The sequence below is a fragment of the Varroa destructor genome, unplaced genomic scaffold, assembly GCF_002443255.2.
Source record: "Varroa destructor unplaced genomic scaffold, Vdes_3.0 BEIS01000007.1, whole genome shotgun sequence".
In the NCBI taxonomy this organism is placed as follows: domain Eukaryota; kingdom Metazoa; phylum Arthropoda; class Arachnida; order Mesostigmata; family Varroidae; genus Varroa; species Varroa destructor.
Window position 1 is genome coordinate 23646721 of NW_019211460.1, and position 14251 is coordinate 23660971.

The 14251-nt window shown below is 42.3% G+C and overlaps 1 protein-coding gene and 1 long non-coding RNA gene across 20 annotated transcripts in view; one reads left to right on the forward strand and one right to left on the reverse strand.

The window, feature by feature from the left end:
* Positions 1–14197, reverse strand: part of LOC111254927 (uncharacterized) — a 35774-nt gene extending 21577 nt beyond the window's left edge. Inside the window, exons 1-2 of one of the 2 annotated variants that reach the window (XR_015316508.1) lie at positions 13391–14194; positions 1013–1200 (exon numbers count right to left, since the gene is read on the reverse strand). This is a non-coding gene — a long non-coding RNA (uncharacterized LOC111254927). Of the gene's footprint in view, positions 1–1012; positions 1201–13390 lie in introns of both variants that reach the window. The other variant, XR_015316509.1, reaches the window with a different exon arrangement.
* The window catches only part of cyst (rho guanine nucleotide exchange factor 18 cysts), a 223300-nt gene that overhangs the window by 110017 nt on the left and 99032 nt on the right, over positions 1–14251 (forward strand). The gene's annotated exons all lie outside the window — the stretch shown is intronic.

A 14251-nucleotide genomic window follows, 5' to 3' on the forward strand; every position in this document is an offset into this window, starting at 1 on the left:
TGCATGTCCGTGTGTTTTTTAGTAGTTAGTTACTCCTAGACGCTGGTGACCACCATTTGGCCAGCGTTAACAATCATTGCGGGATATGTGCTCTGAAATGATTTTTTCGCTGAAATAACAGCACTGCATCAAGTGTGACGTTTCGTTGAGCACTACTGGAATAGGGTGTAAAGACTGTCTCGACCTTGTTCTGTATATATCTATATATAGTACAGGATATGTTAGTGTTTCACTCGAAAGCGCTGAGAAGACCTCATTCGTATTTTGCTTTGTGACGCAGCCTTGTGAATCGTTAACGAAACAGACTAACATTTTCCAGTAATTTGTTTTCTCTGTAGAGTCCGAAGCATAATTTTGGCTATAGTTCTTCTATATCGAGTAGTTCTATCGTGATTTGGTTTCTATTTTTAACCAGGCTGACTGCAAAAACGCTAATGCGCAGTTGAAAATCAAATAATTCTCCGGCACTAAGAACGAGTAAGCCTTGGCCCTCAGGTTGACTGATGAAGATTTGAAACTGCTTTAGCATTTCTTCAAGACTTTTCATTCCTCTTCGCCGGCATTCGTCACAGTGGTCTCTTACTGCAGTTCTGCTTAGCGTAGCTGTGGACCTAACCTGATTTTGATCCGCGTCAGGGATTTTGAAATCTATCGTGTCTCCCGATACTCATCTTCCCCAATGGGCATTCCCTTATCCATCACCTGGGGATGCGCTCGCTAGGGTTTCAGCAACCCCTACCCCTTGGGTCATTAAGACATCCAGCCTCAGTCGCTGGTTGGGGCCCTCCGGGACTCTGATCTAAGTGCCGTTTCTTCGAATGATGGCATTCATGAGTATTATTCATTGTTGTTAGTCGGCTCTGTCAGTTGTGATAGCGACGACGTTGCTTAGTTCGATGCTAGCTAGCACAAAGGAAAATTGTAGCGAAGCTTAGAACCCACAAGTCGAGAAGATAGAGCCTACAGTCCGACACAATGCAATCAACTTATAAAGCGCGATTTATTTACTTACTTTCAACTGTGGCATAACCGTACCGTGTTCTAACTAAGCTACGTTAAACAAGGCTTAGTTACATGCCGGTTAGATCGGTGGTGGCGCTTTCCAATGTAAATCAGATTGCTATGGAGCTGTCTATTTGATCGGCAAGTGACCATAGAAATTTGTAATTGAGATCGCTCCTTTACCGTGTTCCCGAGAAGCTAAACAAAAAAACCGAAAACCCAATTAGGACTTTATCGCGGAAGATTTATATATTTAACAATATTTATATCTATTTTATAGATGATCAAAAACGTCAGTGTCATGGTGCTCGAGAAAGCGGATTCTGAGAGAGACTGGTAGAGCCCACAGGATTAAATTCGGCCAAACGCAAAAAGGAGCTTTCACTATTCATTGTATATCTCGACGGCCTGTTAGGGACATATGCTGCTTTTCTCAGTAGAAAAGACTAATCGAAAGAACACAGTGAAGTCTTTTAAAAAGCGAAACTAACATTAAAATACATCCGAAGCGTATGCCAGAGCGCAAGAGTTGAGCCCGGTAAATTTTTTCCGTTCACATAAGCCTCTTTGCATGTACACTTCGAATATATTGCAACCACTACAGATTTGCCGCGCAGGGAAAAGGCATTAGCTCCTATTGTTTGTTGGTTAGTTTCATTAACAATACCCTAGGCAGTCTGTTTCACACCAGCTTCCCTGTATTTGTACTTAGACAGATTGCCGTAAAATGGCAGGTGACAGCCAAAGCTGTGAAAGAAATCATCGGTATCTGGTGTTGAAACATGTGCAAATGATGTAAGCGAATCTATATAATAAGTCAGTAGACACACGTGTTATTTACGAAGTTAAATAAGGCTTACAAACGGGCATGCGACGCTATGATCAATACGCTTTAGCAAGCATTCGAAAACAGGTAGCCATGGTGTACTTAAAACAAACCGTGGGCACAACACGACCCAGTAGTATCACTACAATAGCCCTTGCCCTCCGTGATAGTATGACAATGGTGCAGTAGTAACTCTTAGGTGATAGTTGTCCGTTATGATTTGTATAGCCCCATTTGAATTTGTTTGCATATGGCGTTGATGTCTAGTATGTAGAGGGTTTATCCTTCGTGAGACAATAAACTTTTGTAAAACGTAAATTTGACTATCATAACTTACAAATGACTATCTAGTTGGCTAGTTGGAGAATCCAAGCTTTTGAATATGGGGACCTATCATGAACTAAAGGCCTGCTTGCCAGAGTTTTTCCAGAATTTTCGACAAGATGTAACATTTGTATGCTTTTGCTTATTATTAGATTTCACAGTGTTATTCCTGTTGATATTGAGGATATATAACGCATAAACGAGCTTACTCATTTCGAAAAATTATGACTGGTACCAATTTCCTACAGGGTACTTTAAACAAACTATCAAAACGGTATGCTAGTAGAACGATCACAGGATTGTTCCCAAATAAAATGTATCTTCGTTCGCTCCGATAATGAGCCCCGTACATTATATACCGCTTCCATAGAAATTGGCCTTATTTAAGACCTGGGGTCTCGGCAGAAATTTCGGCAGCATATAACCAATGTTACGAAATCTACTATTGTATGTGTTAATCATTGGATAGTGTGCGATATGACTCTATGAGGAAAGTTTCAAACACGTGAGATATCCTAAGAAGACTCGTTGATACATCAAATAAGAGTTAATTCTACAATGAAGCTGGTTTTCGTTTACAAGAATTTACTTTTAATTAATTTATAGAATAAACCTATTTGATGATGTTCACCTTCTGACCTGATAAAAGTCGCCACCTTAACCATCACGCGGTTAAGCTGCAATTTTCATAAGTTATTTTATTCCGCCCTTCATACACGCGTTGGAGCACACACATTTACACATAGCTATAAGTGAATATAGGGTAGTTAGATTGGCCTCTGGAGGGACTGGGTTTTTTTTATTCCATTCAGTTTATGTTGCTTTGACTGAAGTGTCGCCTCCTACGAACATATAGGTTGGCGTCTATTGGTTGACTAACCACTGTTAGGACAAGGTTAATGCTGCATGACGCATTTTCGTTCCTCGTCTTGATTTTTTCATTTGTTTTTTCAGTCCCTAGCTAATTGGCACTCCTCTTTGCTTGAACTCCAAGCTGATCTCTTCGCTCATAATTGATAAATTAGATCGTCCAGTTCGTCTAGTTGTCCGGCTTCCCGCCTAATCGTCCGAGCTCCCCACTTACCTAGCGTATTACAGCTGACTATCCAACTATTGCCACCCACCAGCGATCCTTACCGGTTTCTCCAGTGCTTTGCAAACGATTGACAGAACCCCTTCGAGATCTTTTTACCGAGTCGACGACAGGTCCTTTATCGTCACCCTAATTATATTGGGAATCTGATGGGAAAAGAGAATGTGGGCAGAGTAAAAACTGAACAAAGCCCACAAGATGAGCGGTTGATCAGAGAGAGCAGCTACGGACCGTGGTGACGGCCCCAGCGCCCGCCTGCTGCCTAACTTCAAGTGGATGCGTTAACTCACTATTACTAGCGTTGTAAAGTTGTTGCTCTTCTTGGGAATCGCTTGTTCGCCCGCTCGATCTAAGCTTTTCTGATTTGACAAATACAGCGTAGCGTGTTGATATTGTAAGACGTGCTTTTTTTCTCCTTGTTCAAGCCATTTCTCGTTCTGCTTCTATGGTTCGCTGGTTTCTTCTGATTTGATTTTTCCTAATCTTTTCCAACCTCGAGTTTTTTTTTAGAGTGCTTAGTACTATCTGAAGGTGTTGGACTTGCTTTTTGACTAGATTGGCAACAATAACGGCGTGAACGTTGCCTCGACGCCAGTAAAGTACCCCATCCAATGTCATAAAGTATAGTCGTTTAGTAATAGCTATTTGAGAAGCATTCGCTACATTCGACACGGCTAGTTAGTATGTATGCGCTGTTACAGCAATGTGTTTTAAGACATAAAGAAATATGTTGCGAGCTTTTCTTGCTTTTTTTTTTTTTATACTATTTAATGCTATTTGAAGGGCGAGAAAGAGAGAGAGAGAGTACCAGAAAGGTCTCCGATATACTTCAAAGCTCGGCAGTTTTTGGACCGCTAACTTCGTTAATAGGCCTACGAATCCAATAACCCTTTGGTTTAAAAAAGGTAAAGGTCTGGTGTTTCAAATTGCTTTCGGCCCGTTTGCGCTATTCATCTCCGAGGAAAATTGTGTAAACTTTTAGCTCACGTCGGACGGAACTCACACGGTTGTTAAGCTCAGATCATCTTCGTATTTTATAGTTAGCCCGCGTTACTGTATTCCCAAGAGAGAAGGCTCAGTCCGACTAAAAGAGTGTAACGTCAAACCATCGTGTTGTTTATGTGGATACGCTTGAGTATAAGGTATGGCCTTTGGGGCTAGGTATTAGTTGTTTCACTTATTATACATAAGCTACTTCAACTATAATGTTGACAGTCATTTGATAATGATATCCTCAATATATAAAGGATTTCTGACTATTAGATGTCTGTGTGCATTTACCTATATGTGCTCCTCATAAACAACGGTCCTCGTATAACTAGCGACGAAACACTGCCTAACGCTGTTTAACCTAACGAATGACAGTACCAGTACATTCTGATTAAGTTTTGAGATTTCCAGAATCTCATGTGGAGGCGTTTCTATTTACGTACACATCACACCCATCGTTGACTTGTGTGATTATCTTTTTCGTATCGGTACGTTCTCAATGGAATTCTTTTAGGTCTCTTGCTACGCAGTCTGCGTGCAATTAATGCGTTCTTCGTAGCGTAGTCTCGTTAGATCGATGGCCCTTAACAAAGAGGGCATCATACGGGGACTGTCCCGATCCAGCTGTTATGCGAATACAAAAGTGGGTATCTTGTGCTAGTCCTCTGTAAATATGGGACAATGGACAACATGTGTCAACACACAAAGAGTTGTGCCCTCGTGTCAAGGTTGTTGCTGCTGTTAGTATGTAATCGTTGCCTTGACTGTGATAGTAAAACCCATTCAGGTAGCACATTGTAATATGTTATCTATGCTCCAGTTCATGCTTTTTTATATCATGTCTTGTTTAGGCGATAAATAAGCGACGAAACCATTTGGTATCGAACTGATAGGTAGCGAGCTAGCCGACAATTATAAAATTAGTAGAGCTAGTGGTACCAGGCGTTCATTCACTAGGAGTTCGTTAATTTGTTCTTTGGCGAGTGTTTCTATATATATATATATATATTCCCCTTTGTCTATATATCTTCAGTGATATAGAACTGACCTAAACAGCAAAAGCTAGCGACGTCCTAGTTAGTCTGTTCTTGCAGCAGCTTTAGGGCTGGGCACTGTGCGCACCTGGCTTGGCAAGCGGGACGTAGGTCCTGTCTACGATCCTGATCAGTCCAATGTTGCTGACGAATCCAGAGCGCCGGGGCACTTGGCAAATCGAGGTGCGGTCGCTTTATATCGGCGGTAGTTCGTCATTTCTCCAATCAACCAAAGCAGACTTCGTCTGCCAAAATAGTTCCATCACCAGAAGTACAACTGCGGCATCTACAACTGCGCTATCCGAAGATGACGAGATATCCCATGTGGCTATTTCTCATAGCCAAGCTCCTGATCTGTTTTGCTTCTGCTTGCTGCTCAGGCTAAAGTTGCCTGACAGGTCGACAGCCAGACATCGGCACAAAGTGGACATAAAGAAGCTGCTGTGCACGAACGAATAACAATAGAACCAGGATAAGCTACGGCTGAAACGCGATACTTCAACGCGTCTGTCGTTTTCTTTGTAAGAGGGTGGCGAATGACGATGCCTTTCGTCAGACGTAGGTACATGCATGCATGCATGCATGCATCGTCGCCTAAGAAGCACATATTTTTATTTGTTACCTATTCCTGAACGCTTCGACTACGTCAATACTTATTCAGCCGTTCGTGCTATTTGTTAAGAGCTATGACAGTTTTTATCGTGCTATCGTTGTCTTATCTGTTCGGAGTGGTCATATGCTGAACTCCGCTCGCTCGCTCGCATTCTGTTCAGTTACTTGGCGCCGGTCGTCTACTATGTGCTAGTATAATAAAGCATCATGACCTTTATTCGCGTTCGTGTAAATCAACATGCTTTTATTGATTAATGTAAAAAGCAGCCGTAGAGCAAGTGGAGTTAATCCCAAGCTTCGAGATAGAATAACAGCGTAAGAGACACCAGCACCGCTAGGACTCACGTAACGATAACAAGGACTAATAATATATCGATTAGATAAGTCGCTCGAGCCCTCTGGGCTGTTTTGGATGGCAGGTGTTACGGTAGTAGTTCCAGGTAAAAGCTTCCGGTGGACGTAGCTATGCGTGGAGGATCATCTACGCTATGATTTATCAGGTGGCTGTTAGACAACTTTGCAATAGGCCAAAGCAAATGAAAAATAGGAGCAACTGAGAACACGGTATCGTGACTCCGTTGAAAAATGCGGCTCCCATTTAGAGAGAGATTTGTTGCTTTACTTACCTATCAACACCGCTGTTAGCGCGAAGCTGAACGAATGCAGCGACGACAGGGTTCGCTTTTTCTGAAGAAGGTTAGCCTGCCAAGGGTCGCTCGCTAATGGCTCGCATCGGGCGTCGAAACGATTCAGCAAAATTAGAAATGGGCGAAGGAAAACGAAAGCTGGAGGCGATCCAAGTATAACGAATAGAGAACTATTGACTCATATTGACTAAGCCAGTTGTTGCCCTCGGACAGTCGCAAACAGCACGCTCCGCCGTCAAGCAGGGAAAAGTCGGGGAATGCGGTATACGATAAGACAAATAGGTGGTGATAGCTGACGGCAGAATTACGGCGTACGGTGACGAGAAAGGCGCCTAAATAGACTGCCGGTGCCTGGAAGCACGTGTATCCTAGTTTGTAGCAATAAAGGTGAAAGTTGTGGTGGTTTGTTTCATCAGGTCATCATTTCAGGAGTTATTTCAGAATACACCTTTTCGTGGTGAACGACATTGATAGTTTAGTTGTGGATAATTTATAGAGAAAGGAACGGTTTGTTACGTCCTGATTTGGAGTCCTTAATTATATGCTCTTGCCACAAACGCGCAAAGCTGTAGCGACATCTTTCTCCACGCAACGACAAATAAACAGCCAAACCTATTGAGTGTGCATTGTATACTTAAAAAAAATATCACACAGGCGCTATCTAAACATTCTGTTGTAAACACGAATGGGAGAGCACTGAAACTAATCAGGTCATCTACGGATGGAACTTAAATGCTTGGATGCTGTTCATGTTTTGTAGCATTTGCCACATAATCACAGCCGTCTCACGTGCAGAAAATGGCGTATACGCATCTTGACCATGACGAACCCCTGTCCAGGTTTTTCGTTGTAAAACATAAGCAATAGTGTACAGCATTTTGTTTACTTTATCGGACTCAGAGAAAAAAAAAAAAGAAAAAATCGAAATTAGCGGGTGACATTTGACCTGACGTGAGTCCTCCGTGTGTCCAATTTTTAGCGCGTAGGCTGGTCCTAGGTTTGATTACGCATGGTTTCTTCTAGGTCAACCAGGTTGTTTGGTGACCTTGAGAGTGAAATCGATATGAAAACCCGTCAAATAGATGCGGGTTAGGTCCGGCTCCATTCAATCTGGTAGTTCACGTTAACGCCAATAGCCTGCCACCTATATTTGTTTCATTGAACATTGAATTTATTCATGTTACGCACAATCGAGGGTCAAGGTCACTGAAAAGGCCTAATATTTTTCGCACATACGTAAATAGAGCCTTTTTCCTTTAAGTGATCAAAGGTGCCGAAAAACTATTGATGGGCTAATGTTTGCATTGAAGTTTCGAGATCGCAAAGCTGAATAGATTAACTTATGTCTAGTCTTTTTCTATGGCCACATTGCGGCTCTCGACATGATCTAATTTTTTTAGCCTGGCGCACACTGGTAAACCGTGCTCGTGGAAACCCGAAGGTTTACGTTGTATCAATTGTGGTGAGTATAGTCACAAAGCATTCATCTAGCTAGAGACAACCAGCGCTACCACTGTTTCTAATACGAACACAAACCGCTAGCGATTTTGTCCCTTCTAGCGTTTAGTTTAGGTTTTCTGGCGTTAAGATTTTAAAGATACGTAGCTATAAGGGAGCAGCAATATATGCCTTAAGTTTCTAGACAGTAAAAACAAGTAACGAAAATACACGAACTAAGAGTAGATGATAAAAACGAAAAGCAAGAAAAGCCGATATCGACATTTACTCTGTACAACATTGTTGTTATTAGATTTGGGTCACTTCTGCCTTCAAGGGAATCACTGCACTATTTTGTATTATACTTCGTTTCTTATAAGCTATAAACAAGCATCAATGAATATCTCGTAGTCGTCTGCTCACACCGAACTATTCATGCAGAATGCAGCTTGATAGATTATGAAAGCGTCTATCGATTTTGTAGCGTTTCGTTGCCTCTCTTTTTTCCAACATTTTATACGGAGCGTCTACGGCGGGCCACTTACCCGTCCTAAATATCGTAAGGAGATCATCATCATAAGTGAGACTTTCCAAACTTCGAGGGTAGAGAGCTTTGAACCTTAACCTAAACCGCATCGTGAAAACCGTGTATATTGTGCAATCCTAATTATATCAAAAATGACAGTGATAGAAAGCGCTCCGAAACACAAGGGGCTCGAATCAGTTTGAGAAAGTCACGCGCTGCGTGTAGTATCACTCGCACGGAACAAAACAACTCTCAGCGACCCGCAATGTAAGTTCAGCATCTACTGCCTTTACACAACCCGTCCCCTTAAACGCTAGGGGATAAGAACTATTTCAGACTGATCGGGAATCACTGATCGTAAGATACCGAAGGGAAACTAAGGTTTGTGCTTCAAGTATACCAAACAAATATGTGTAACACAATTAAATCAAAATAGTATAGCACTGGATCGGAAAAATCCCTTCCGTAAAGGGATAAAACAATACTTATATGATAAATATATAATATAATAATTTATAATAAAAGGTTGTTTCCAAAAACAAAATGTGAAGCACAATCTTACTGGTGAAAACGCAACTACTTTCTTAAACCCCGCGCAAGAGCCATCTGTGGCTTTTGCCAGGTGCCGAAGGCTGATGCTGTAATTGTTGTTTGAAAGACTTTAAGCCATTAACTCGCATGACGATCAGTCTTGCTTGCGTCATAACTAAGTTAAGAACTTTTTACTAATTCTACAGCTTTTCTACTACACCTTGTTTTCTTTTCGTTGCAAAATATATAGTTGCCAACTTTTGTTTGTTTAGTTATTAAACATTACGTCAAGTACTACTGCCCTACTAGTCATGCGTAACTTAGCTAGCCTTCTGAAGTTGTTTATAGTATCGGATCCTCATCCATGCCTGGTATGTAAAACTATAACCGTAGCCAAATATAGTTATGTTGTAGTTATGGAAGTTAGATTAGGCGAGTACATGTGACATAGCTGTTGATAGAATGGTCCAAATGTACAACTGATCATGCTTGATCAGCGATTAGTACGCAGCAGGATATGCAAGGAGTTCTGTGCCAACTATCGCCTATAGGTATCGTTCACCTCGAGCCCTCCAATGTTTTCCTAAAACCGCCGGAAGGGTCCCCGTTCGCCACCATCCTTAGAAAGCGAAGACCGTCCAGATTAGAAATAGCAAGAGTCGTTCTTCGTGTCCTATTTTGTGCTGCCGGCCATCATAACAGCCACATCAATATGCGCTTTAGATACGGATTGAACCTTTTGCCTATATGTCTTGTACAGATAATGCTAGCGGAAGCTATATCAACACACGGCGAACATTCTACTGCTAAAAAAGGTAGAGACTGCCGCAGGTGGCACTTTTTTATTTCTTTTTTTTTTACATTTCTTACACTCTTTTATGTCGATATAATTGCCGTAGAAGCGTCGATTCGTTTGCCCACATTGAAGCCGAGGAGGATTGTAGATAAGTAAATGCATTTAATTACCCACACGTCGCTGCACAGACGTTTAGGGATAAACTAAGATCAAACCGAAAAGTACTGTTGCTTATTACCTATTTTGTATGCACATATGTGTATAGTTTCAACACAGACTAATACTTACGGTCGACCGCTGATTGCATTGTGACCAACCTAAACGCGGCACAGTAATAGTCATAATGATAAAAAATTTTATACATTTTCTGTTGCATGATGAGGGGCAGTTGAGGTAGACAGCAATGGATGATTTGTTACCGACTCTGCATCTCTCGGTTTTTAATATCACACAGAGTATGAGGTTGTTGCTGCCCCGGGGCCAGTCGCTATGAGCATCCCGACAAACATTCTAACGTACCGTGGCATCCACAGCAGGAGGCCGTAGAGGGCTCGAGGTGGTGGCTGTCCAAGTGTCCGCACCAGAACCCTCCCCGAGGTATTCTCCATGGTCCACACCTTTCAAGAACCGTCTAAACACATTTCTAAAGTGTGTACGTATGGCATAAGAGGACGAAAGTTTTCGAGTACAAGTGACTTGCCTAAAGCACATGTTTACAGGACGTGGAAGGCTGCAGCACACGTAAAGACTATCAGACCGCTAGTGGCGCCACGGCAGGCCATGACCAAAAGCCTAGATTGCCACAGAGTCGTTCTGCGCAATGTTATGCTGTTGCTGTAGCTACAGCATGTTCCGAATTTTAATTTCAAAATGGTATACAATTTAGTATTTTTTCTCTGTATAATTACGATAGGTTTCCATGACGTAAAACTAAAGTGAATTTTAGAACATGTTGAAAAATATGGAACAATATAACCTAGCAGAGCTTGAAGATAAGATTTTGATTTCCAATTTAATTATCGGCACACATAGACACGTGCGCAAAATACAGGCAACCTATAGTGTCATATATGAATATATGGTGAGGCGTATTCTGCCTCCACAGCTAACACGAAGTACATACGTATATAATCAAAAGTGCTTTGTTCAAATTTATAGTAATTTTATTAGAAATTAGAAGCGCGCTTGAATAGACGACACATTTTGTTTCGCTGAGGGTAACTCCGGAAAAGAACCACTAATTTTATAGTTTGTTACCAATAGTCGTAGTCGCCTGATTCATGAAAGTAGGGGCAGTAGCGGTCGTCTGTCACTGTGCCAATACACCAGACTACGATGATTAATAGGGCGAGAGGGCAAGAAAAGGAAATAAAGTAACAGCGGCCGTCAAGCCGCTGTACCACGAGGCGTCATTAAAGTGTAAGGTCGGGGCCATGCGCAATATCAACAGAACCAGCGTGGACAACCTTGAACCTTAGTCACCGCCATTGTCATACCAAAGGCAGCAGCGTTGGCAATCGCTAGAATCAGGCCGCTATTTCTGCCGAGCTCTTTGCTGTCTCTGTGCACTGGCTGCCTGTTCAACTGTTCCTGTAAAACTGTCTGATGACGAGACCTTTTCGAACTAAGAAGCGCCAAGCGTCTTCTCCGTTCTACTCGTTCACAGTCTCACATCGTTCGCTCTGCGGCCATGCAGCGTTCATGCTGGCATAAGGCTACTCCGGTTGCCTTTGTTGTTGTTGACTACTGCGAATGTGGGGGCTGGGCCGCAGATTGTACATTTGCATGGCCGGATAACTGGCGATGGTGCCGGCGACTGGCTGGCGCGGGCTCATTACGTCCGGACGAGCGACTAACGGATCAAATTTGCAGTATGTCGCAGCTGATGATGTGTGGTCGGTTCGGTAAGATTGAGTCGCTAAAGCAGCATCTGCGGCAACTGTTTTGATTTCTTAAATGAGGGAAAGTGCGCGTTAGACAGAAGGAGCAATTAGGAAAAAAGTCTGCAATGGGAGAAAGAAAATGGAACAAGGGCTGTCCTCAGTCTGCGGCCCGTAGTAGGCAAACTGGCAGCGCCAGCGCCGCTCTCAGACCAGCAAAGCAACAGCACCCGATTTCTAACCCTATTTAGATACGGATCATGTTTTTGGTCCTGATGTAAGATGCCAGGAGTGACAGGGACTGTCTCACGCCCGTATTTATATTTTCGTTGATGGAACGACCTACTACTATTACTGTCTTTCTACTTTTTGACGCTGCTATTCCTGCAGGAATTTCTCTCGGCCTGATAGGCCGTAACCTTCTAGACGGTGCTGCGGGTCGTTCTCTTGACCCAAAAATCTATTAGTGGACATGTAGTTCAGCTGGGTTCGGTCAGCGGGATATTTGTTCTTGCAAACAACCGCAAATAGCGGCCGAACAATGAACAGCGTAATATGCCTTGAAGCGTTAAAGAGTCGTCAATAACGACGAATTACACGCTACGAATAGCGGACTATACGAGCACATATAATGCTATCCACCCGCACAGAAGCACAATGGAAGTAAGGTAATTAAAGATATGATAGCAGTTAAGTCGTTGTGATTACGACCAGGGGTGCCAAATGGGCAGTTTTTTGGGGTGCGTTACGACCGCAAGTTCAAGTATTAACTTTAGCACGAAATAAGCAAAAGGTAGGTTAGTTCGAGAAACCTTAGAAAAGTACAATAAGACCCATTTTGGTCTCCTAGATGATGCAAATCCTGCTATACCGAAGACATAATTCCGAGAACATGTTCACATTATAAAAGAACATGATTACAACGACGAGATTATAAAAGTAAACCACCAGTGTTCCAGGCACTAATGGCCAAATACGGTTATGCATAACTGTAAAAGATCGGTACTTAGATGGGCACCGTAGCATGTACTGATCGTATCGGCCATATTAAAATAGCTGGCAATCCGACCCGATGCTCAACGGCAGTAAGAAACTCGTGGAACTCGAAAGCATTGTATTTTTGTAGAGACAGTAGAATCGTAGCGTGGCTGAAAATCGACAAGATAACGGTCAAATCGGGAGCATTTACTTGAGCGTGTGCGATAGCACAATTTCACGCATTGTACGAGCTTTATTCACTGGTTGGAAGATATATATACATATATATATATATATATACATATATATATATATATATATACATATATATATATATATATATACATATATATATATATATACATATATATATATACATATATATGTATATATATATATATATATATAAGGAGAGAGACTGTTGCTTCCTGATGAATTCTTTTTCCGACCGAGAAACGAGACACATATGTTTTCATCAATAATTTTTGTCGTAGCGAGCCCGTTCGCCTGAATGATGCCTGTTAGGCTCAACTTAAGCTTTAAGATAGCGCATCCACAAAAACAAGCAATGCTAGCCAGTAACGTGTTGTAGATAACGGTCAAGAACAGATGATTCGAGGCAAAAAAAACGCATTCTCCCATCCGTTCATGTATCAAGAGGACTTCGTAGAGATCTACATTAAATGTTTTATATTAATATAGCTTTATACTCACTTAATCACGGTTTCTTCGGTGAGCGATGGTTGCGTTCCTCGTCTCGTTTGCACTCTACATTCACATATTAGGACCTGCTTTTGTTTTAAGTTTTCTTGGAAAAGGCTTGGATACTCGTCTATTAGCCCCGCTCATGATATGTTCACAACGCTGTGCGGTGCGGAATGCCCAATACTCGTCCAAAATGACTAGCGTCGATGTTATGCCTCAGCATTTCTTGTCATGACAGGTCGCTTCTTAGACAAGCATCCGACCACCTTATGCTGGTATGTATAGGCTCTTATCTGCGAACGTTTATATTATCGAATAGGCCTGCTAAACATTCTGCTTGTCATGCTTACGGCCGTCTTTAGGTTCTAAAATAGCCAGCAAACGTCGGCAAAGATTGTTATGAAACGCTCTGGTAGATCGGCCAGTTTGACTGTTTAGTCTACTGACGACCGACCTACTGCGTGGCTCTCCTCGTTTCGCCGATAGCCGACTTTAGCCAGGTGCGCTCAATACGCAGACTTTCAGGAACTCACGTAATCACGGCCAAGGTTAACTTTAGATTTTGCTTTCACCGATAGTCGTAAGCGCCTCATAGACAGCTGCAACGTGGCGCAAACTCGTGACACAAGAGCCTCGCCAGGGTCAAGTGTTACTCATGCAAAGACCTTACATTGCGCACCGTCGACAGTAACACAAGCGGGCGCTTTCAGCGCAATCGCTATACTGTAGCCATACAGGGCGCGCAAATGCACGTGGGTGTCGAGGCAGTCTGTGCACTGACCATCGAAAAATCAGTAGTCCGCCTAGTTAACCTTTAATTCAACATATTATATATATGTTGTATATATGTATATATAAACATATTATATA